This window comes from Ranitomeya variabilis, chromosome 3, assembly GCF_051348905.1.
Source record: "Ranitomeya variabilis isolate aRanVar5 chromosome 3, aRanVar5.hap1, whole genome shotgun sequence".
Lineage (NCBI taxonomy): Eukaryota > Metazoa > Chordata > Amphibia > Anura > Dendrobatidae > Ranitomeya > Ranitomeya variabilis.
The window spans coordinates 301,659,826-301,683,835 of record NC_135234.1 but is presented as its reverse complement, the minus strand read 5'-3'; positions in this window follow the sequence as shown (position 1 = coordinate 301,683,835).

Here is a 24,010-nt window from a genome sequence, read left to right as displayed (position 1 = left end):
CCAACACCGCCAGTTGGGGCCCGGTACTGCTAGCTGCACAGAGAAAAACACCAGCCAATGTGTCAGTGGGGTTCAGCACCGCCAGCTGTTCCCCTGCTGTGCAGCCGGCAACGTGTCCTGCAACTGCCACGCAGACACAACAGACCCAAAGCTGCCGCCAGTGCAGGCTTCGGCCTACACTCTGCTCCCTCTCCTCCTCCTGCTGACCCCGGGCTCTAACACCGCCAGTTGGGGCCCGGTACTGCTAGCTGCACAGAGAAAAACACCAGCCAATGTGTCAGTGGGGTTCAGCACCGCCAGCTGTTCCCCTGCTGTGCAGCCGGCATCATGTCCTGCAAAAGCCACGCAGACACAAGAACTGAAATTGAAGGGAACCTGTCCCCCCTCCCCCAGGCGTTTGTACGTTTTACAGCCACCTTGTACAGCGGTAATGCTGCATGTGTGCAAGGTCGCTCATAAACGTATTCTCCTCGCACATGTGGAACTGAAAACACGTCTAAAATCTGTCCTCTGTGTGACCATTTAACCGTCCCGGAGGTGTGATTTTCCTTTGTAATGACACGCTGCAACCCCCTTGGTAGCGCTGCCCGTCTTCTGGCATCATTGTTTGGCTGCCTGCGCCTCTGCGGCCGCCCTGACCCACACAACGCCCCTCGGTGTCTTATTTATTGGGACTGCGAGGGTGTGATTGATGGGCATGAGCAGTGCATCAGTTCGCCTGTCCCTCATCTCCTTCCGCCTTCTTCAGACTGTGCGGCTTCATGGCCGTGGCATGCGATAAGGGATCAGCTGACGCCGCACAGTCTGAAGCGGGTGTAAGGACCCGAGTGTGAGAGGCGAACATATGTGCTGCGCCAGGCCATGAATCCCAGCCCCGCAGTGTTTTAACAATGTTAAGACACTGCGGGTCTGGGATTCATGGTCATCGCGAACCGCAACGGCCGACATTAAATGATGGCAGAAGATGGGCAGCGCTAACAGCGCTAGGCCAGGGGATAACACGACAGCGCAGACTCCTGTACAGCAAATAACAACGCTCAGGAGGCTGCACCCAGCACCAAGGTGGGATTCTTGACATCTGTGCTGCGTCTCATTACAAAGGGAACTCGCGCCTCCAACACAGTTTGACGGTATAAAGGGCTAAATGTTATACGTGTTTCATTCAGCGTGTGCAAGGAGCAAAATTAAAAGAGCAACCTTTGACTTGTGCAGCACTACTGCTGCATAAGCTGTGGCTCTTCTACTTTGTAACCCCTGAGGGGGGGTTAAAGGTTACCTTTGAAATTGGTTCAATTAGGCTTCGGCCTACACTCTGCTCCCCCTGCAGAGCCCGGGCTCCAACACCGCCAGTTGGGGCCCGGTACTGCTAGCTGCACAGAGAAAAACACCAGCCAATGTGTCAGTGGGGTTCAGCACCGCCAGCTGTTCCCCTGCTGTGCAGCCGGCATCGTGTCCTGCAAAAGCCACGCAGACACTTGCTCTTGTACCTTCTGCTCCCCATCCTGGTTCCAATACCGTCAGCTGGTTCCGGGCAGAGCCTTTGGCTTAGGTGCCTCCCTCTGGGTATCCGAGTTCCACCAACGTCAGGTGGTCCTTGGTAGTGCTTTCAGGCACGGGTACCTCCTGCTTAGTAACCGGGTTCCAGTAACGTCAGCTGGTCCTCGGTAGTTCCATTGGCTCTTGGACCTTCAGCTACCCATCCGGGTTCCAGCACCGTCAGCTGGTTCTCGGCAGTGTCTTTTGCTCTTGTACCTTCTGCTCCCCATCCTGGTTCCAGTACCGTCAGCTGGTTCCGGGCAGAGCCTTTGGCTTAGGTGCCTCCCTCTGGGTATCCGAGTTCCACCAACGTCAGGTGGTCCTTGGTAGTGCTTTCAGGCACGGGTACCTCCTGCTTAGTAACCGGGTTCCAGTAACGTCAGCTGGTCCTCGGTAGTTCCATTGGCTCTTGGACCTTCGGGTAGCCATCTGAGTTACAGTTCCATCAGCTGTTTCTCGGCATTTTCTCAGCCTTCTTGTACCTTCTGCTACATTTCCAAGTTCAAGAGACTAAACACGATGACCCGGAAGACCACCCCTAAGATGACGACGACACCAGAGAAGACAACCACCGTGATGACGACGACCCTGGAGACGATGACCCTGAAGACCACCCCGATGACGACGACCCCAGAGACGACAACCACCGTGATGACGACGACCCTGGAGATGATGACCCTGAAGACCACCCCGATGACGACGACCCCGGAGACGACGACCCTGGAGACGACGACGACCTGGAAGACCGAGAAGCAGAAGAACAAGAGGCTGCAGAACAAAGAGCAGAAGAACATTAAGCATAAGACTAAATATCAGAGCAAAAGATATTATCTAAATTATAAGCAGAAGAAGACTAAGCAGTGTATGGGGGTGAGTCCGTTCCTCCTCGTGGTGCCCCTGGATAAAGCCTGATGCTGCAGGCCAAACTGAACGCGGACAAATGTAACTGTTTTGTGACAGGCAGAACGGAAGGTGTAATCTTCAAACTTTTATAGATAACAACTACGGGAATGCCTGTCACAAATAAGAATATGATGAAGAAGTAGAATATGATGAAGATAATAGTAAAATAAAAAGAATATGAACAATGTAACCAAAAAAATTATAGGTAGAAGATGAAGAAGAAGATGAATAAGGTGAAGAAGTTGATGTCAAAGAAGCTGATGATGAGGATAATGAAGAAGAAAGTGTGGGAGAAGTAAAAAAGAAGGTGAAGGGCGTGGAAGTAGTGAAACATCAATATCTGACAAAATAAAAAAAAAATTAACATAGTCAAAATCTTTCTAACGCCGAACGTCATAAAAAACAAAACAAAATCCTGCTATTCTATTACATTGGGCTAAACCTCTGTGCCTTTAATGTCTCCTCCACGTCCCCCAATACATCCTACATTATTCTTAGTTGTTCTCCTTCATGTAGAATGAACCTACAAGTTTATAAAGGGTTTATTTTAATTCCGATATTTTCGTCCCATTGACTTGCATTGGGATCGGGTATCGGTATCGGATTAGATCCGATACTTTGACGGTATCGGCCGATACTTTCCGATACCGATACTTTCCGATATCGGAAGGTATCGCTCAACACTAATGATAACAGATGCGGGTTCTTTACTGTAAGAGCAGTGAGACTATGGAACTCTCTGCTGTATGATGTTGTAGTGAGTGATTCATTACTTAAATTTAAGAGGGGACTGGATACCTTTCCAGAAAGGTATACCCTTACAGGGTATATACACTAGATTCCTTGACAGGGCGTTGATCCAGGGAACTAGTCTGATTGCCATATGTGGAGTCAGGAAGGAATTTTTTTCCCCAATGTGGAGCTTACTCTTTGCCACATGGGTTTTTTTTGCCTTCCTCTGGATCAACATGTTAGGGCATGTTAGGTTAGGCTATGGATTGAACTAGTTGGACTTAAAGTCTTCCTTCAACCTTAATAACTATGTTACTATGTATTATAAGAGCCTTCTCTTCATTCTGCCTGTCTCTCAATCTTCTATCCACACGGATAGCTAACTGCATAGCAGTTTCCAAAGTATCAGGTGCAGGATACGCAATAAGCAAATCTTTAACTCTTTCACTCAAACCTGCTAAAAACTGACTCTTAAGTGTTGGGTCATTCCACCTGACCTCTGCGGACCATCGTCTGAACAGGGTGCAATACCTCTCAGCATCAACAGAACGCTGTTTAAGCCCACTGAGCTCTGCGTCAGCTGATGTGACCCGATCAGGATCATCATATAACAACCCCATAGCAGTAAAAAATGCTTCTACTGATGTCAAACAAGGATCATCAGGATGTAATGAAAATGCCCAGATTTGGGGTTCATTTCGCAATAAAGACATAATAATCCCCACACGCTGTAATTCACTCCCTGAGGATCTAGGTCTAAGCCGAAAATATAGCAAACATGCATTTTTAAAAGTAAAAAAATCCTGCCATTTACCAGAAAAAAACTCAGGTAATCCTACCTTTGGTACTTCAGAGCGTGCTCCAGGGTAATTACTCACGTGCTGTTGCAGGTTGGCTACTTCCAAAGTTAACCCTTGCAAGCGTTGAGCAAGTTCTTGGACGCTGCTCATATTGAAGGAATCCGGGAGAGGATTTTTTATTTTTTTTATATATGTGTGGCTGGACAAACTGTTACGGAACTGCAACACAGGACTAGGATAGAAGGGGGAAAACTGACCCTGCACTATCACTAGGCTGATACCCTACGATGGAGTGGGCGACCCATTCCTTGCGAATAGACCCACCGACGATCCTATGTTAATCTCAAGCGAAGACCTATAGATCGGGGGAAGGGTTTGGCTGAAAGATCTAAGGACTGGGTACAAAAACAGGTCACCTCCTAATAGAAAACACAGGGAAGGCTGCAGATACAAACAGAAAACAGAAACTAAGACTTGCTGAACCAGAACTCCCAGTACTGCACAAATTACACACACACGGAAGATAAAGCAAAGCACCAAGCCAGAGCTAAAGCAGATTAACACTGTTGTCCAGCAAGGACTGGGAGGAAGGTGCTGGTTAATAAAGAGTGATACAATCACCTGACCCAAGACAAACCCAGCACAAGAGGGAAAAGACCAGCAGCCACAACACCACCAGAAAATGGCGGATAGTCACAAACTAAACAGATTCCAACAGTTTATTTGCCTCTGGAAATTTGTAAATAATAAAAACATGGAGACACAAGCCAAAAATTTATACAAATCTGGATATGCTGAATGGCTATTTCAATAGAAAAATGTTAAAAAAAATGGCTCTTGTAAGAAGGGGAGGGAATAAGCTATCTAATGTTTAATGGTTTTTTCAATCTGTAGATATTTACTTTCTGGTAATATTCAGAAACATACCAATCCTGAATAAGCATAATTTATAAGTTAAATCTGCTGTTATATGTCAGGCATATTTTCTGGGAAATAAGAAAAAAGAGCACCAAGCAGTCATTAAATCCAATAATAAGAACACTTTATTGATACAAAACACAATAAAAAACCAGACAAACAGTGCATAGTAGGGATAAAAGATGACAAAGAATGTCACCAACATCATGCTAAGCCCAAGGTACGGTGTGACCCTAACCAAACATACAGGTGGGCTATAAAGTGCAGATTGCAAGAAGCAATATCAGCAGTATCACTTAGACCATAAAGCCATTAGGCAAATAGCTCAAATCGGACAATAGTCCAGTTATGAATAATGACTGAATAATAAAGGTAATATTAGAGCGTGCACATCACCTGATGACGATGGTAGATAGCGTAAGGACACCCGTCCACCCCGACATGCGTTTCGGTTTGGTACTTTCCTCAAGGGGCGCCCCTTGAGGTGATGTGCATGCTCTAATATTACCTTTATTATTCAGTCATTATTCATAACTGGACTATTGTCCGATTTGAGCTATTTGCCTAATGGCTTTATGGTCTAAGTGATACTACTATGCACTGTTTGTCTGGTTTTTTATTGTGTTATCAATAAAGTGTTCTTATTATTGGATTTAATGACTGCTTGGTGCTCTTTTTTCTTATTTAAACGTTGTTTTGCAGTTGTCCATGTACCTATGCATGTGTGGTGGTGTATACATATATATACATATGTGTTGAAATTGATATGTTATTTGATTCCCAGCACTGACAATGCACATCGGAATTCTGATATATATTTTCTGGAAACAATTCTGCTTTGTAAATTAAGCACATTTCCTGTAATGAATGTGAGTCACTGAGGTGTTCTTTGCCCTACCTGCATGTCTATGAACTCTCAATGAATGGACACTTATCTCATAATGAGTATATATCCTTCTGCCTCTACAATCTCATCACTTACAGATTTCTTCCTTGAGGTAAGATGATACTCTATGAATATACAGCTCTGGAAAAATTAAAAGACCACCACATCAGAACCCTGTCATAGGCAGCCCAATCTCCAGACCTGAACCCATTGAAAATCTCTGGAATGTAATCAAGAGGATGATGGATAGCCACAAGCCATCAAACAAAGATGAACTGCTTACATTTTTGCTCCAGAAGCAGTGTGAAAGACTAGTGGAAAGACGCATGCCAAGACGCATGAAAGCTGTGATTAAAAATCATGGTTATTCCACAAAATATTGATTTCTGAACTCTTCCTGAGTTAAAACATTAGTAATGTTGTTTCTAAATGATTATGAACTTGTTTTCTTTGCATTTTTTGAGGTCTGACAGCACTGTTTTTTTATTTTGACCATTTTTCTTTGTCAGAAAAAAATACAAAATGTATTGCCGCGTCCGTAACGACCCGACCTATAAAACTGTCCCACTAGTTAACCCCTTCAGTGAACACCGTAAAAATAAACGAGGCAAAAAACAATGCTTTATTATCATACCGCCAAAGAAAAAGTGGAATAACACGCCATCAAAAGACGGATATAAATAACCATGGTACCGCTGAAAACATAATCTTGTCCCGCAAAAAATGAGCTGCCATACAGCGTCATCAGTGAAAAAATAAAAAAGTTATAGTCCTCAGAATAAAGCGATGCAAAAATAATTTTTTTCTATAAAATAGTTTTCATCGTATAAAAGCGCCAAAACATAGAAAAATGATATAAATGAGGTATCGCTGCAATCATACTGACCCGAAGAATAAAACTGCTTTATCCATTTTACCAAATGCGGAATGGTATAAAGGCCTTCCCCCCCCCCCCCCCCCCCCAAAAAAAAGAAAATCATGAATAGCTTGTTTTTGGTCATACTGCCTCACAAAAATCAGAATACAAAGCGATCAAAAAATGTCACGTGCCAGAAAATGTTACTAATAAAAACGTCAACTCGTCCCGCAAAAAACAAGACCTCACATGACTCTGTGGACCAAAATATGGAAAAATTATTGCTCTCAAAATGTGGTAACGCAAAAAAAATGTTTTGCAATAAAAAACATCTTTTAGTGTGTGACAGCTGCCAATCATAAAAATCCGCTAAAAACCCACTATAAAAGTAAATCAAACCCCCCTTCATCACCCCCTTAGTTAGGGAAAAATAAAAAAAATAAAAAAATGTATTTATTTCCATTTTCCCATTAGGGTTAGGGCTAGGATTAGGGTTAGGGCTAGGGCTAGGGTTAGGGCTAGGGTTAGGGTGAGGGTTAGTGCTAGGGTTAGGGTTAGGGCTAGGGTTACTGTTAGGGCTAGGGTTAGGGTTAGGCTTAGGGCTAGGGTTAGGGTTGGGGCTAGGGTTAGGGGTTGGATTACATTTACGGTTGGGATTAGGGTTAGGGGTGTGTCAGCATTAGGGGTGTGGTTAGGGTTATGGTTGGGATTAGGGTTAGGGGTGTGTTGGAGTTAGGGATGTGGTTAGGGTTGGGGTTAGGGGTGTGGTTGGGATTAGGGGTGTGTTTGGGTTAGGGTTTCAGTTAGAATTGGGGGTTTCCATTGTTTAGGCACATCAGGGGCTCTCCAAATGTGACATGGTGTCCGATCTCAATTCCAGCCAATTCTGCGTTGAAAAAGTAAAACAGTGCTCCTTCCCTTCCGAGCTCTCCCGTGCACCCAAGCAGGGGTTTACCCAAAATATGAGGTATCAGTGTACTCTGGACAATTTGGTCAACAATTTCTGGGGTCCAATTTTTCTTGTTACCCTTGGGAAAATAAAAATTTGTGGGGCTAAAAAACATTTTTGTGGGACAAAATTTATTTTTTATTTTCACAGCTCTGTATTATAAACTGTAGTGAAATACTTGGGAGTTCAAAGTTCTCACAACAAATCTAGATAAGTTCCTTGGGGGGTCTAGGTCCCAATATGGAGTCACTTGTTGGGGGTTTCTACTGTTTATGTACATCAGGGGCTTGCAAATGCAACATGACACCTGCAGACCAATCCATCTAAGTCTGCATTCCAAATGGCGCTCCTTCCCTTCCGAGCTCTGCCATGCCCCCAAATGGTAGTTCCCCCCACATATGGGGTATCAGCGTACTCAGGACAAATTGGACAACAAGGTTTAGGGACCAATTTCTCCTGTTACCCTTGGTAAAATACAAAACTGGGTGTTAAACTTAATTTTTGTGGAAATAAAAGGATTTTTTATTTTCACGGCTCTGCGTTATTAACTGTAGCGAAACACTTGGGAGTGCAAAGTTCTCACAACACATCTAGATAAGTTCCTTGGGGGGTCTAGTTTTCAATATGGGGTCACTTGTGGGGGGTTTCTACTGTTTAGGTACATTAGGGGCTCTGAAAACGCAATGTGATGCCTGCAGACCATTCCATCTAAGTCTGCATTCCAAATGGTGCTCCTTCCCTTCTGAGCTCTGCCATGCACCCAAACGGTGATTACCCCCCACATATGGGGTATCAGCGTACTCAGGACAAATTGCACAACAACGGTTGGGGTCCAATTTCTCCTGTTACCCTTGGGAAAATACAAAACTGGGGGCTAAAAATAATTTTTGTGGAAAAAAAAGGATTTTTATTTTCACGGCTCTGCGTGATAAACTGTATTGAAACACTTGGAGGTTCAAAGCTCTCACAACACATCTAGATAAGATCCTTATGGGGTCTACTTTCCAAAATGGTGTCACTTGTGGGGGGTTTCAATGTTTAGGCATATCAAGGGCTCTCCAAATGCAGCATGGCGTCCCATTTTAACCCCTTCATGACCCAGCCTATTTTGGCCTTAATGACCTTGCCGTTTTTTGCAATTCTGACCAGTGTCCCTTTATGAGGTAATAACTCAGGAACGCTTCAACGGATCCTAGCGATTCTCAGATTGTTTTTTCGTGACATATTGGGCTTCATGTTAGTGGTAAATTTAGGTCGATAATTTCTGAGTTTATTTGTGAAAAAACGGAAATTTGGCGAAAATGTTGAAAATTTCGCAATTTTCACATTTTGAATTTTTATTCTGTTAAACCAGAGAGTTATGTGACACAAAATAGTTAATAAATAACGTTTCCCACATGTCTACTTTACATCAGCACAATTTTGGAAACAATTTTTTTTTTTGCTAGGAAGTTATAAGGGTTAAAATTTGACCAGTGATTTCTCATTTTTACAACAAAATTTACAAAACCATTTTTTTTAGGGACCACCTCACATTTGAAGTAATTTTGAGGGTTCTATATGGCTGAAAATACCCAAAAGTGACACCATTCTAAAAACTGCACCCCTCAAGGTGCTCAAAACCACATTCAAGAAGTTTATTAACCCTTCAGGTGTTTCACAGCAGCAGAAGCAACATGGAAGTAAAAAATGAACATTTAACTTTTTAGTCACAAAAATGATCTTTTAGCAACAATTTTTTTATTTTCCCAAGGGTAAAAGGAGAAACTGGACCACAGATGTTGTTGTCTAATTTGTCCTGAGTACGCTGATACCTCATATGTGGGGGTAAACCACTGTTTGGGCGCACGGCAGGGCTCGGAAGGGAAGGAGCGCCATTTGACTTTTTGAATGAAAAATTGGCTCCAATCTTTAGCGGACACCATGTCGCGTTTGGAGAGCCCCCGTGTGCCTAAACATTGGAGCTCCCCCACAAGTGACCCCATTTTGGAAACTAGACCCCCCAAGGAACTTATCTAGAAGCATAGTGAGCACTTTAATCCCCCAGGTGCTTCACAAATTGATCTGTAAAAATGAAAAAGTACTTTTTTTTCCCCAAAAAATTATTTTAGCCTCAATTTTTTCATTTTTACATGGGCAACAGGATAAAATGGATCCTAAATTTTGTTGGGCAATTTCTCCTGAGTACACCGATACCTCACATGTGGGGGTAAACCACTGTTTGGGCACATGGTAAGGCTCGGAAGGGAAGGAGCGCCATTTGACTTTTTGAATGAAAAATTATCTCCATCGTTAGCGGACACCATGTCGCTTTTGGAATGCCCCTGTGTGCCTAAACATTGGAGCTCCTCCACAAGTGACCCCATTTTGGAAACTAGAACCCCCAAGGAACTTATCTAGAGGCATAGTGAGCACTTTAAACCCCCAGGTGCTTCACAAATTGATCCGCAAAAATGAAAAAGTACTTTTTTTTCACACAAAATTTCTTTTAGCCTCAATTCTTTCATTTTCACATGGGCAACAGGATAAAATGGATCCTAAAATTTGTTGGGCAATTTCTCCTGAGTACGCCGATACCTCATATGTGGGGGTAAACCACTGTTTGGGTGCACGGCAAGGCTCGGAAGGGGAGGTGTGCCATTTGACTTTTTGAATGGAAAATTTGCTCCAATCGTTAGCGGACACCATGTCGCGTTTGGAGAGCCCCTGTGTGCCTAAACATTGGAGATCCCCTACAAGTGACCCCATTTTGGAAACTAGACCCCCCAAGGAACTTATCTAGATGCATAGTGAACACTTATAACCCCAAGGTGCTTCACAGAAGTTTATAACGCAGAGCCGTGAAAATAAAAAATAATTTTTCTTTCCTCAAAAATGATTTTTAGCCCAGAATTTTTTATTTTCCCAAGGGTAATAGGAGAAATTGGACCCCCAATGTTGTTGTCCAGTTTGTCCTGAGTACGATGATACCCCATATGTGGGGGTAAACCACTGTTTGGGCGCATGGCAGGGCTCGGAAGGGAAAGCACGCCATTTGGCTTTTTGAATGGAAAATTAGCTCCAATCATTAGCGGACACCATGTCGCGTTTGGAGAGCCCCTGTGTGCCTAAACATTGGAGCTCCCGCACAAGTGACCCCATTTTGGAAACTAGACCTCCCAAGGAACTAACCGAGATGTCTGTTGAGCACTTTGAACCCCCAAGTGCTTCACAGAAGTTTATAACGCAGAGCCATGAAAATAAAAAATAATTTTTCTTTTCTCAAAAATGATTTTTTAGCCCACAATTTTTTATTTTCCCAAGGGTAACAGGAGAAATTGGACCCCAAAAGTTGTTGTCCAGTTTCTCCTGAGTACGCTGATATCCCATATGTGGGGGTAAACCACTGTTTTGGCACACGTCGGGGTTCGGAAGGGAAGTAGTGACGTTTTGAAATGCAGACTTTGATGGAATGCTCTGCGGGCGTCAGGTTGCTTTTGCAGAGCCCCTGATGTGCCTAAACAGTAGGAACTCCCCACAAGTGACTCCATTTTGGAAACTAGACCCCCAAGGGAACTTATCTAGATGTGTGGTGAGCACTTTGAACCCCCAAGTGCTTCACAGAAGTTTATAACGCAGAGCCGTGAAAATAATAAATGTGTTTCCTTTCCTCAAAAATATTTTTTTAGCCCAGAATTTTTTATTTTTGCAAGAGTAACAGGAGAAATTGGACCCAAAAGTTGTTGTCCAGTTTCTCCTGAGTACGTTGATACCCCATATATGGGGGTAAACCACTGTTTGGGCACATGCCGGGGCTCGGAAGGGAAGTAGTGACGTTTTGGAATGCAGACTTTGATGGAATGGTTTGCGGGCATCATGTTACATTTGCAGAGCCCCTGATATGCCTAAACAGTAGAAACCCCCCACAAGTGACCCCATTTTGGAAACTAGACCCCCCAAGGAACTTATCTAGATGTGTGGTGAGCACGTTCAACCCCCAAGTGCTTCACAGAAGTTTACAACGCAGAGCCGTGAAAATAAAAAATCATTTTTCTTTCCTCAAAAAAGATGTTTTAGCAAGCAATTTTTTATTTTCACAAGGGTAACAGGAGAAATTGGGCCCCAATATTTGTTGCCCAGTTTGTTGTGAGTGTGCTGGTACCCCATATGTGGGGGTAAACCACTGTTTGGGCACACGTCAGGGCTCGGAAGGGAAGTAGTGACATTTGAAATGCAGACTTTGATGGAATGGTCTGCGGGCGTCACATTGCATTTGCAGAGCCCCTGATGTGCCTAAACAGTAGAAACACCCCACAAGTGACCCCATTTTGGAAACTAGACCCCCCAAGGAACTTATCTAGATGTGTGATGAGCACGTTGAACCCCCAAGTGCTTCATAGAAGTTTACAACGCAGAGCCGTGAAAATAAAAAATCATTTTTCTTTCCTCAAAAAAGATGTTTTAGCAAGTAATTTTTTATTTTCACAAGGGTAACAGGAGAAATTGGGCCCCAATATTTGTTGCCCAGTTTGTTGTGAGTGTGCTGGTACCCCATATGTGGGGGTAAACCACTGTTTGGGCACACGTCAGGGCTCGGAAGGGAAGTAGTGACATTTGAAATGCAGACTTTGATGGAATGGTCTGCGGGCATCACGTTGCATTTGCAGAGCCCCTGATGTGCCTAAACAGTAGAAACACCCCACAAGTGACCCCATTTTGGAAACTAGACCCCCGAAGGAACTTATCTAGATGTGTGGTGAGCACTTTCAACCCCCAAGTGCTTCACAGAAGTTTATAACGCAGAGCCGTGAAAATAAAAAATAATTGTTCTTTCCTCAAAAATTATGTTTCAGCAAGTAATTTTTTATTTTTGCAAGGGTAACAGGAGAAATTGGACCCCAACAGTTGTTGCCCAGTTTGTCTTGAGTACGCTGGTACCCCAAATGTGAGGGTAAACCACTGTTTGGGCGCACGTCGGGGCTTGGAAGGGAGGGAGCACCATTTGACTTTTTGAACGCAAGATTGGCTGGAATCAATGGTGGCGCCATGTTGCGTTTGGAGACCCCTGATGTGCCTAAACAGTGGAAACCCCTCAATTCTAACTTCAACACTAACCCCAACACACCCCTAATCCTAATCCCAACTGTAGCCATAACCCTAATCACAACCCTAACCCCAACACACCCCTAACCACAACCCTAACCGCAACACACCCGTAACCCTAATTCCAACACTAATCCTAACCCTAATCCCAACCCTAACCCTAATCCCAACCCTAACCACAACTGTAACCCCAACGCACCCCTAACCCTATCCGTAACCCTAACCACAAGCCTAATCTTAACCCTATTTCCAACCCTAGCCCTAATTCCAACCCTAACTCTAATTCCAACCCCAACCCTAAGGCTATGTGCCCACGTTGCGGATTCGTGTGAGATTTTTCCGCACGATTTTTGAAAAATCTGCAGGTAAAAGGCACTGCGTTTTACCTGCGGATTTACAGCAGATTTCCAGTGTTTTTTTGTGCAGATTTCACCTGCGGATTCCTATTGAGGAACAGGTGTAAAACGCTGCAGAATCCGCACAAAGAATTGACATGCTGCGGAAAATACAATGCAGCGTTTCTGCACGGAATTTTCCGCACCATGGGCACAGCGGATTTGGTTTTCCATAGGTGTACATGGTAATGTAAACCTGATGGGAAACTGGTACGAATTCGCAGCGGCCAATCCGCTGCGGATCCGCGGACAATTCGCTGCGGATCCGTGGCCAATCCGCTGCGGATCCGCGGCCAATCCGCTGCGGATCCGCAGCCAAATCCGCACTGTGTGCACATGCCATAACCCTAACCCTACCCCTAACCCTAACCCTACCCGTAACCCTAACCCTACCCCTAACCCTACCCCTAGTTCTAACCCTAGTTCTAACTCTAACCCTAGTGGAAAAAAATATATATATATTTTCTTTATTTTATTATTGTCCCTACCTATGGGGGTGATAAAGGGGGGGGTTTATTTATTATTTTTTTTATTTTGATCGCTGTGATAGAACCTACCACAGCGATCAAAATGTACTTTGTAATGAATCTGCCGGCCGGCAGATTCGGCGGGCACACTGAGCATGCGCCCGCCATTTTGGAAGATGGCGGCGCCCATGGAGGAGGCGGACGGGCACCGGGAGCCTCGGTAAGTATAAGGGGGGGAGATCGGGGCACGGGGGGGCGTCGGAGCACGGGGGGTGACATAGGAGCACGGGGGGAGCGGACAGGAGGACGGGGGAGCGGAGCACAGGACGGAGGGGACTACGGGACAGATCGGTGGCTTGGGGGGGCGATCGGTGGGGTGGGGGGGTCACTTCAGTATTTCCAGCCATGGCCGATGACATTGCAGCATCGGCCATGGCTGGATTGTAATATTTCACCAGTTTTTTAGGTGAAATATTACAAATCGCTCTGATTGGCAGTTTCACTTTCAACAGCCAATCAGAGCGATCGTAGCCACGGGGGGGTGAAGCCACCCCCCCTGGGCTGAAGTACCACTCCCCCTGTCCATGCAGAATGGGTGAAATCGGAGTTAACCCTTTCACCCGCTCTGCAGCGACGCGATCATTCCATGACGCCACATAGGCGTCATGGGTCGGATTGGCACGGGTTTTCATGACGCCTACGTGGCGTCAAAGGTCGGGAAGGGGTTAATTCCAGCCAATTTTGCATTGAAAAGTCAAATGGTGCTCCTTCCCTTCCCAGCTCTGCCATGCACCCAAACAGTGGTTTACCCCCACATATGGGGTATCAGCGTACTCAAGACAAATTGCACAACAACATTTGGGGTACAATTTCTTCTGGTACCCTTGGGAAAATAAAAAATTGGTTGGTGAAACGTTCATTTTTGTGAAACAAATTATATTTTATTTTTATGGCTTTTCATTATAAACTTCTGTGAAGCACTTGGTGGGTCAAAGTGCTCACCACACAACTGGATAAGTTCCTTAGGGGGTCTACTTACCAAAATGGTGTCACTTGTGGGGGGTTTCAATGTTTAGGCACAGTAGTGGCTCTCCAAAAGCAACATGGCATCCTATCTCAATTCCACCCAATTTTGCATTGAAAAGTCAAATGGCGCTTCTTCCCTTCTGAGCTTTGCCATGCACCCCAACAGTGGTTTACCCCACATATGGGGTATCGGGGTACTGAGGACAAATTGTACAACAACCTTTGGGGTCCATTTTCTCCTGTTACCCTTTGTAAAATAAAACAAATTGGAGCTGAAGTAAATTTTTTGTGAAAAAAAATTAAATGTTCATTTTTTTTAAACATTCCAAAAATTCCTGTGAAGCACCAGAAGAGTTAATAAACTTCTTGAATGTGGTTTTGAGCACCTTGAGGGGTGCAGTTTTTAGAATGGTGTCTATCTATATAATTTCTATCATATAGACCCCTCAAAATGACTTCAAATGTGATGTGGTTCCTAAAAAAAATGGTGTTGTAAAAATGAGAAATTGCTGGTCAAATTTTAACCCTTATAACTCCCTAAAATTTTGTTTTTTTTAAATTTTGTTTCCAAAATTGTGCTGATGTAAAGTAGACATGTGGGAAATGTTACATATTAAGTATTTTGTGTAACATATCTCTGTGATTTAAGGGCATAAAAATTCAAAGTTGGAAAATTGCGAAATTTTCAAAATTTCTGCAAATTTCATTTTTTTTCACAAATAAACGCAGGTAATATCAAAGAAATTTTGCCAGTATCATGAAGTACAATATGTCTCGAGAAAACAGAGTCAGAATCACCGGGATCCGTTGAAGCGTTCCAGAGTTATAACCTCATAAAGGGACAGTGGTCAGAATTATAAAAATTGGCCCGTCATTAACGTGCAAACCACCCTCGGGGCTTAAGGGGTTAAAGAAGACCTTTCGCAATGATTGACCTTATAAACTGTACAACTCTGCATATACAGTAGTAGCAGAAATGTAGATAAAAGATTTGTTTCCATTGTTATTTTCTCCATTTTATTGTGGAGATACAGTATGTGAATTTACTGCCACCTAAAATGTGGACATGTCCTTTTAGCCCACTATGTCGCCCACAGAGCTGAAAGAAATGAAAAGCTCGACTGAATTATAAAAAATGTCACACATTAGGTGCCAGTAATTTCAGGATAAAATTGCAAAGAAAAAAAAAAACAAGTTGTCAACAGTTGTGACTGGAGGTCCTCTTTAAGGGGTTAAAGGTATTTTCCTATTTGCGGCTGATAATCTCTAGTTACTATATAAATGAAACATTATGCAACTTTCCAATGTACTTTGGTTTAGTTCCCCATTACTTTTTTGCTGTTAGTGATGGAGAGGCTGCAAAACGAGCTAAACACTGTATGTACATCAGCAGAAGCTGCACCTTTTGGTTCACAGATCAGAGCCCAGACTGCATGCAGTAGTATTCACACCTCAGCTAAGAGCTGAACTTGCCATGTACTTCTTACACAAAGATTACAAATATTTAAAAAAGGGTTCTAAACTGAGAAAAAAAAAACATTAGGAAGTTTTAGAACTTTTCTATAAGACAGTGCTAAACCCCATCATGACCTTTTTGTTCCTCTTCTTCCCAGAGCATAACTTTTTTTTATTTTTCCATAAATATAGCCCTATGAGGGCTTATTTTTAGCAGGACGAGTTGTATTTTTGAAGGACACCATTGATTTTACCATAAAACGTGCTGGAAAAAGGGTAACAAAAGTTCCAAGTGTGTTGAAAATGTAAAAAAGTGCAATTCCACAATTGTTTTTTTTATTACTATTACGGCATTTATCATGTTCACTAAATGCTAAAACTGACCTGACAATATGATTCTCCAGGTCACTTCAAGTATGCAGGTACCAAACATGTATAGGTTCTTTTTTATTTAAACAAATAAATATCAGTTGTAAATTATACCATATACATTTAAATGGCGACTCAAAAAGCAATACTTTGAAACAGGAGAAACAAGAGTCAAAAGTAGCCAATAAATTACAAAATCACATTATTTATTGAAAATCCTGTCACTAATTTTCACATAAAATGTACATAATATTACCAAGTAGTATATAGTAAATGGTTTACAATAACATTGTTTGCATACATAGATACAATCAATGACCCAGGTTCACAAAACGGGACAAATGTAAATACTACAGAAAATGGAGATTTTTACAAATGGACAGCGTGTAATGTTGTGAATTTGGTTTCTGGGCTCCCCCGGTGGTCACTGGTGGTACTGAACTTGTGTGCTTCATCGCCTCTGTTCACCTGTTTCCATCAGGATGTGGGAGTTGTCTATTTAGCCTTACTCCTCAGTCATTTCTATGCCGGCCAACAATGTTACCAGAAGTCTTTCTGTTGCATGTTCCTGCTCCTAGACTACTATCAGCTAAGTTGGACTTGTAGTCCTAAGTTTGTTTTGCATTTTTGTTCCAGTTCTCTGTGATTGTTTATTTCTGAGGCTGGAAGCTCTTGTGAGCTGGAATTGCCACTCTGGTGTCATGAGTTGATATTAGAGTCTTAAAGTAATTCCAGGATGGTGTTTTGAAAGGGTTTTCAGCTGACTGTGAAGTTCCCTTTTCTGTCTTCCTACTATCTAGTAAGCGGACCTCAATTTGCTAAACCTATCTTCATACTTCGTATGTCAATTTCCTCTGAAATCACCGACAATATATGTGGGGGCTACTGTCTGCCTTTTGGGGAAAATTTCTCTAGAGGTAAGCCAGGTCTGTATTTTCCTCTGCTAGGGTCAGTCAGTTCTCCGGCTGGCGCTGGGCGTCTAGGGATAAAACGTAGGCACGCTACCCGGCCACTGTTATTTGTGCGGTAGGTTTAGCTCACAGTCAGCTCGAGTTCCCATCTTCCAAGAGCTAGTCCTTTTTGTATGCTTTCTATGTTCTCTTGCCATTGAGAACCATGACAGTTTGGCCGGCCAAGGGTTAAAATTATTGGCAGAAGAAAGGAGAGAAAAGAAGTCTGCAGAGAATTTTTTTTTTTTTTTTCCTGAGTTTGCTCATTAGTTGATTCTCTAGCATCTCTGCTTACTGCAGCCTTCGTCTCTCTCTCCTTCTAATCCTTGAATGGTTCTGATTTCACCTGATGAAAATGGATCCTCAAAGTTTAGCTACTGGTCTGAACAATCTCGCTATGAAGGTTCAAAGTTTACAGGATTTTGTAATTCATGCTCCTATATCTGAACCTAGAGTACCTTTGCCTGAATGTTTCTCCGGGGATAGATCTCGCTTCCAGAATTTCAAACATAATTGTAAATTATTTTTGTCTCTGAGATCTCGCTCCGCTGGAGATCCTGCACAGCAGGTCAGGATTGTAATATCCTTGCTCCGAGGCGACCCTCAGGATTGGGCATTTGCTTTGGCACCAGGGGATCCTGCGTTGCTCAATGTGGATGCGTTTTTCCTGGCTTTGGGGTTGCTTTATGAGGAACCTCATTTAGAGATTCAGGCTGAAAAGGCCTTGATGGCCCTGTCTCAAGGGCAAGATGAGGCTGAAATATACTGCCAAAAATTTCGTAAGTGGTCTGTGCTTACTCAGTGGAATGAGTGCGCCCTGGCGGCGAATTTCAGAGAGGGTCTCTCTGATGCCATTAAAGATGTTATGGTGGGGTTCCCTGTGCCTGCAGGTCTGAATGAGTCCATGACAATGGCTATTCAGATTGATCGGTGTTTGCGGAAGCGCAAACCTGTGCACCATTTGGCGGTGTCTACTGAGAAGGCGCCAGAGATTATGCAATGTGATAGAATTCTGTCCAGAAGCAAACGACAGAATTTTAGGCGAAAAAATGGGTTGTGCTTCTATTGTGGCGATTCAACTCATGTTATATCAGCATGCTCTAAACGTACTAAGAAGGTTGATAAGTCTGTTTCAATTGGTACTTTACAGTCCAAGTTTATTCTATCTGTGACCCTGATTTGCTCTTTATCGTCTATTACCGCGGACGCCTATGTCGACTCTGGCGCCGCTTTGAGTCTTATGGATTGGTCCTTTGCCAAACGCTGTGGGTTTGATTTAGAGCCTCTGGAAGTTCCTATACCTCTGAAGGGTATTGACTCCATGCCATTGGCTAGTAATAAACCACAATACTGGACACAAGTAACTATGCGTATTAATCCGGATCACCAGGAGATTATTCGCTTCCTTGTGTTGTATAATCTACATGATGTGTTGGTGCTTGGATTGCCATGGCTGCAATCTCATAACCCAGTCCTTGACTGGAAAGCAATGTCTGTGTTAAGCTGGGGATGTCAGGGGACTCATGGGGACGTACCTTTGGTTTCCATTTCGTCATCTATTCCCTCTGAGATTCCGGAATTTTTATCTGATTATCGTGACGTTTTTGAGGAGCCTAAACTTGGTTCACTACCTCCGCACAGAGATTGCGATTGTACAATAGATCTGATTCCGGGCAGTAAGTTTCCAAAGGGTCATTTATTTAATCTATCTGTGCCTGAACACGCTGCTATGCGGGAATATATTAAGGAGTCCTTGGAAAAGGGACATATTCGTCCTTCGTCATCTCCATTAGGAGCCAGTTTTTTCTTTGTATCTAAAAAAGATGGCTCTTTGAGGCCGTGTATTGATTATCGGCTTTTGAATAAAATCACGGTTAAATATCAGTATCCTTTGCCACTGCTTACTGATTTGTTTGCTCGAATAAAGGGGGCCAAGTGGTTCTCTAAGATTGATCTTCGTGGGGCGTATAATTTAGTGCGAATTAAGCAGGGGGATGAGTGGAAAACCGCATTTAATACGCCTGAGGGCCATTTTGAGTATTTAGTAATGCCTTTTGGTCTTTCAAATGCCCCTTCAGTCTTTCAGTCTTTTATGCATGACATTTTCCGTGAATATTTGGATAAATTTATGATTGTGTATCTGGATGATATTTTGATTTTTTCGGATGACTGGGACTCTCATGTCCAACAGGTCAGGAGTAGTGTTGAGCATTCCGATGCTGCAAGTATCGGGTATCGGCCGATACTTGCTGTATCGGAATTTCCGATACCGAGATCCGATATTTTTGTGATATCGGATATCGGTATCGAAACAACATTAATGTAAAAATGTGTAAAAGACAGAATTAAAATAAAAAATATCGCTATACTCACCTGTCCGACGCAGCCTGGACCTCAGCGAAGGAACCGGCAGCGTTGTTTGTTTAAAATTCGCGCTTTTACTTGGTTACGTGAATTCCCGGCTTGTGATTGGTCAGGGCGGCCATGTTGCCGGGACGCGGACCAATCACAGCAAGCCGTGACGAAATTACGTCACGGCTTGCTGTGATTGGTCCGCGTCCCGGCAACATGGCCGCCATTAACCAATCACAAGCCGTGACGTCACGGGAGGCTGGACTTGCGCACTTTTTAAAAAGCGCGCGTGTCCAGCCTCCAGTGACGTCCCGGCTTATGATTGGTCACGGCGCCATGTTGCCGGGACGCGGACCAATCACAGTAAGCCGTGACGAAATTACGTCACGGCTTGCTGTGATTGGTCCGCGTCCCGGCAACATGGACGCCATTAACCAATCACAAGCCGTGACGTCACGGGAGGCTGGACTTGCGCACTTTTTAAAAAGCGCGCGTGTCCAGCCTCCAGTGACGTCCCGGCTTATGATTGGTCACGGCGCCATGTTGCCGGGACGCGGACCAATCACAGCAAGCCGTGACGTAATTTCGTCACGGCTTGCTGTGATTGGTCCGCGTCCCGGCAACATGGACGCCCTGACCAATCACAAGCCGGGAATTCACGTAACCAAGTAAAAGCGCGAATTTTAAGCAAACAACGCTGCCGGTTCCCTCGCTGAGGTCCCGGCTGCGTCGGACAGGTGAGTATAGCGATATTTTTTATTTTAATTCTTTCTTTTACACATTTATATGGTTCCCAGGGCCTGAAGGAGAGTTTCCTCTCCTTCAGACCCTGGGAACCATCAGGGATACCGTCCGATACATGAGTCCCATTGACTTGTATTGGTATCGGGTATCGGTATCGGATTGGATCCGATACTTTGCCGGTATCGGCCGATACTTTCCGATACCGATACTTTCAAGTATCGGACGGTATCGCTCGACAATAGTCAGGAGGGTTTTTCAGGTTTTGCGCTCTAATTCCTTGTGTGTAAAGGGTTCTAAGTGCGTTTTTGGGGTTCAAAAGATTTCGTTTTTGGGGTACATTTTTTCCCCCTCTTCCATTGAGATGGACCCTGTCAAGGTTCAGGCTATTTGTGATTGGACGCAACCCTCTTCTCTTAAGAGCCTTCAGAAGTTTTTGGGCTTTGCTAATTTTTATCGTCGATTTATAACTGGTTTTTCTGATGTTGCTAAACCGTTGACTGATTTGACTAAGAAGGGTGCTGATGTTGCTGATTGGTCCCCTGCTGCTGTGGAGGCCTTTCGGGAGCTTAAGCGCCGCTTTTCTTCCGCCCCTGTATTGCGTCAGCCTGATGTTACTCTTCCTTTTCAGGTTGAGGTCGACGCTTCAGAAATCGGAGCTGGGGCGGTTTTGTCGCAGAAAAGTTCCGACTGCTCCGTGATGAGACCTTGCGCGTTCTTTTCTCGTAAATTTTCACCCGCTGAGCGAAATTATGATATTGGTAATCGGGAGCTCTTGGCTATGAAGTGGGCTTTTGAGGAGTGGCGTCATTGGCTTGAGGGGGCTAGACTTCAGGTGGTGGTATTGACTGACCACAAGAATTTGATTTATCTTGAGTCTGCCAGGCGCCTGAATCCTAGACAGGCGCGCTGGTCGTTATTTTTCTCTCGGTTTAATTTTGTGGTTTCTTACCTACCGGGTTCTAAAAATGTGAGGGCGGATGCCCTTTCTAGGAGTTTTGAGCCTGATTCCCCTGGTAATTCTGAACCTACAGGGATCCTTAAGGATGGTGTGATATTATCTGCTGTTTCCCCAGATTTGCGACGGGTCTTGCAGGAGTTTCAGGCGGATAGACCTAATCGTTGCCCGCCTGGTACAATGTTTGTTCCTGATGATTGGACCAGTAGAGTCATCTCGGAGGTCCATTCTTCTGCGTTAGCTGGTCATCCTGGAATCTTTGGTACCAGGGATTTGGTGGCTAGGTCCTTCTGGTGGCCTTCCCTGTCGCGAGATGTGCGAGGTTTTGTGCAGTCTTGTGATGTTTGTGCTCGGGCCAAGCCTTGTTGTTCTCGGGCTAGTGGATTGTTGTTATCTTTGCCTATTCCGAAGAGGCCTTGGACTCACATCTCCATGGATTTTATTTCTGATCTCCCTGTTTCTCAGAAGATGTCTGTCATCTGGGTGGTGTGTGACCGTTTCTCTAAGATGGTCCATTTGGTTCCCTTGCCTAAATTGCCTTCCTCATCCGAGCTGGTTCCTCTGTTTTTTCAAAATGTGGTTCGCTTGCATGGTATTCCGGAGAATATCGTGTCTGACAGGGGAACCCAATTCGTGTCTAGATTTTGGCGAGCGTTCTGTGCTAGGATGGGCATTGATTTATCTTTTTCGTCTGCTTTCCATCCTCAGACTAATGGCCAGACCGAGCGAACTAATCAGACCTTGGAGACTTATTTGAGGTGTTTTGTGTCTGCGGATCAGGATGATTGGGTTGCCTTTTTGCCCTTGGCGGAGTTTGCCCTCAATAATCGGGCTAGTTCTGCCACCTTGGTTTCTCCTTTCTTCTGTAATTCGGGGATTCATCCTCGTTTCTCTTCCGGTCAGGTGGAGTCTTCGGATTGTCCTGGAGTGGATGCTGTGGTGGAGAGGTTGCATCAGATTTGGGGGCATGTGGTGGACAATTTGAAGTTGTCCCAGGAGAAGACTCAGCATTTTGCCAACCGCCGTCGTCGTGTTGGTCCTCGTCTTTGTGTTGGGGACTTGGTGTGGTTGTCTTCTCGTTTTGTCCCTATGAAGGTTTCTTCTCCTAAGTTTAAGCCTCGGTTCATCGGCCCGTACAAGATATTGGAGATTCTTAACCCTGTGTCCTTTCGTTTGGACCTCCCTGCATCTTTTTCTATTCATAATGTCTTCCATCGGTCATTGTTGCGCAGGTATGAGGTACCGGTTGTGCCTTCCGTTGAGCCTCCTGCTCCGGTGTTGGTTGAGGGTGAGTTGGAGTACGTTGTCGAGAAGATCTTGGACTCCCGTGTTTCCAGACGGAGACTTCAGTATCTGGTCAAGTGGAAGGGCTACGGTCAGGAGGATAATTCTTGGGTGACTGCCTCTGATGTTCATGCCTCCGATTTGGTCCGTGCCTTTCATAGGGCTCATCCTGATCGCCCTGGTGGTTCTGGTGAGGGTTCGGTGCCCCCTCCTTGAGGGGGGGGTACTGTTGTGAATTTGGTTTCTGGGCTCCCCCGGTGGTCACTGGTGGTACTGAACTTGTGTGCTTCATCGCCTCTGTTCACCTGTTTCCATCAGGATGTGGGAGTTGTCTATTTAGCCTTACTCCTCAGTCATTTCTATGCCGGCCAACAATGTTACCAGAAGCCTTTCTGTTGCATGTTCCTGCTCCTAGACTACTATCAGCTAAGTTGGACTTGTAGTCCTAAGTTTGTTTTGCATTTTTGTTCCAGTTCTCTGTGATTGTTTATTTCTGAGGCTGGAAGCTCTTGTGAGCTGGAATTGCCACTCTGGTGTCATGAGTTGATATTAGAGTCTTAAAGTAATTCCAGGATGGTGTTTTGAAAGGGTTTTCAGCTGACTGTGAAGTTCCCTTTTCTGTCTTCCTACTATCTAGTAAGCGGACCTCAATTTGCTAAACCTATCTTCATACTTCGTATGTCAATTTCCTCTGAAATCACCGACAATATATGTGGGGGCTACTGTCTGCCTTTTGGGGAAAATTTCTCTAGAGGTAAGCCAGGTCTGTATTTTCCTCTGCTAGGGTCAGTCAGTTCTCCGGCTAGCGCTGGGCGTCTAGGGATAAAACGTAGGCACGCTACCCGGCCACTGTTATTTGTGCGGTAGGTTTAGCTCACAGTCAGCTCGAGTTCCCATCTTCCAAGAGCTAGTCCTTTTTGTATGCTTTCTATGTTCTCTTGCCATTGAGAACCATGACAGTGTAAATTGCCACCATGTGACTGCTTATATCTCAGATACATTGTCAGGACTTTGAACATTTTTTATTACCTTTTTGTGCATTACTGCCCTTTTCCAAGATGGCGTCTTTGGTCTCATGTGCACTGTGTCTTCCTGCTATAAAACTCCACCCCAGCCTTCAGTTTGTGCTAGAGTATTCTGCCTTGCATCCAGCACCTGACCTCTGGTTACTCCCTGGCTATATACCTGCTCCTGTGAACCTGTGTGGTGATCCTGCTACTCTGCTCTGAGTTCCTGCTGCATACACCAGTTCCAGTAATCTTCCTTCATCTGTTGCTCGTGTTTACTTCCTTCTGCATTTGCTGGACGTGTAAGCTGTTGCTGCTCTGCAAGAACCTGAGACTATTACCCA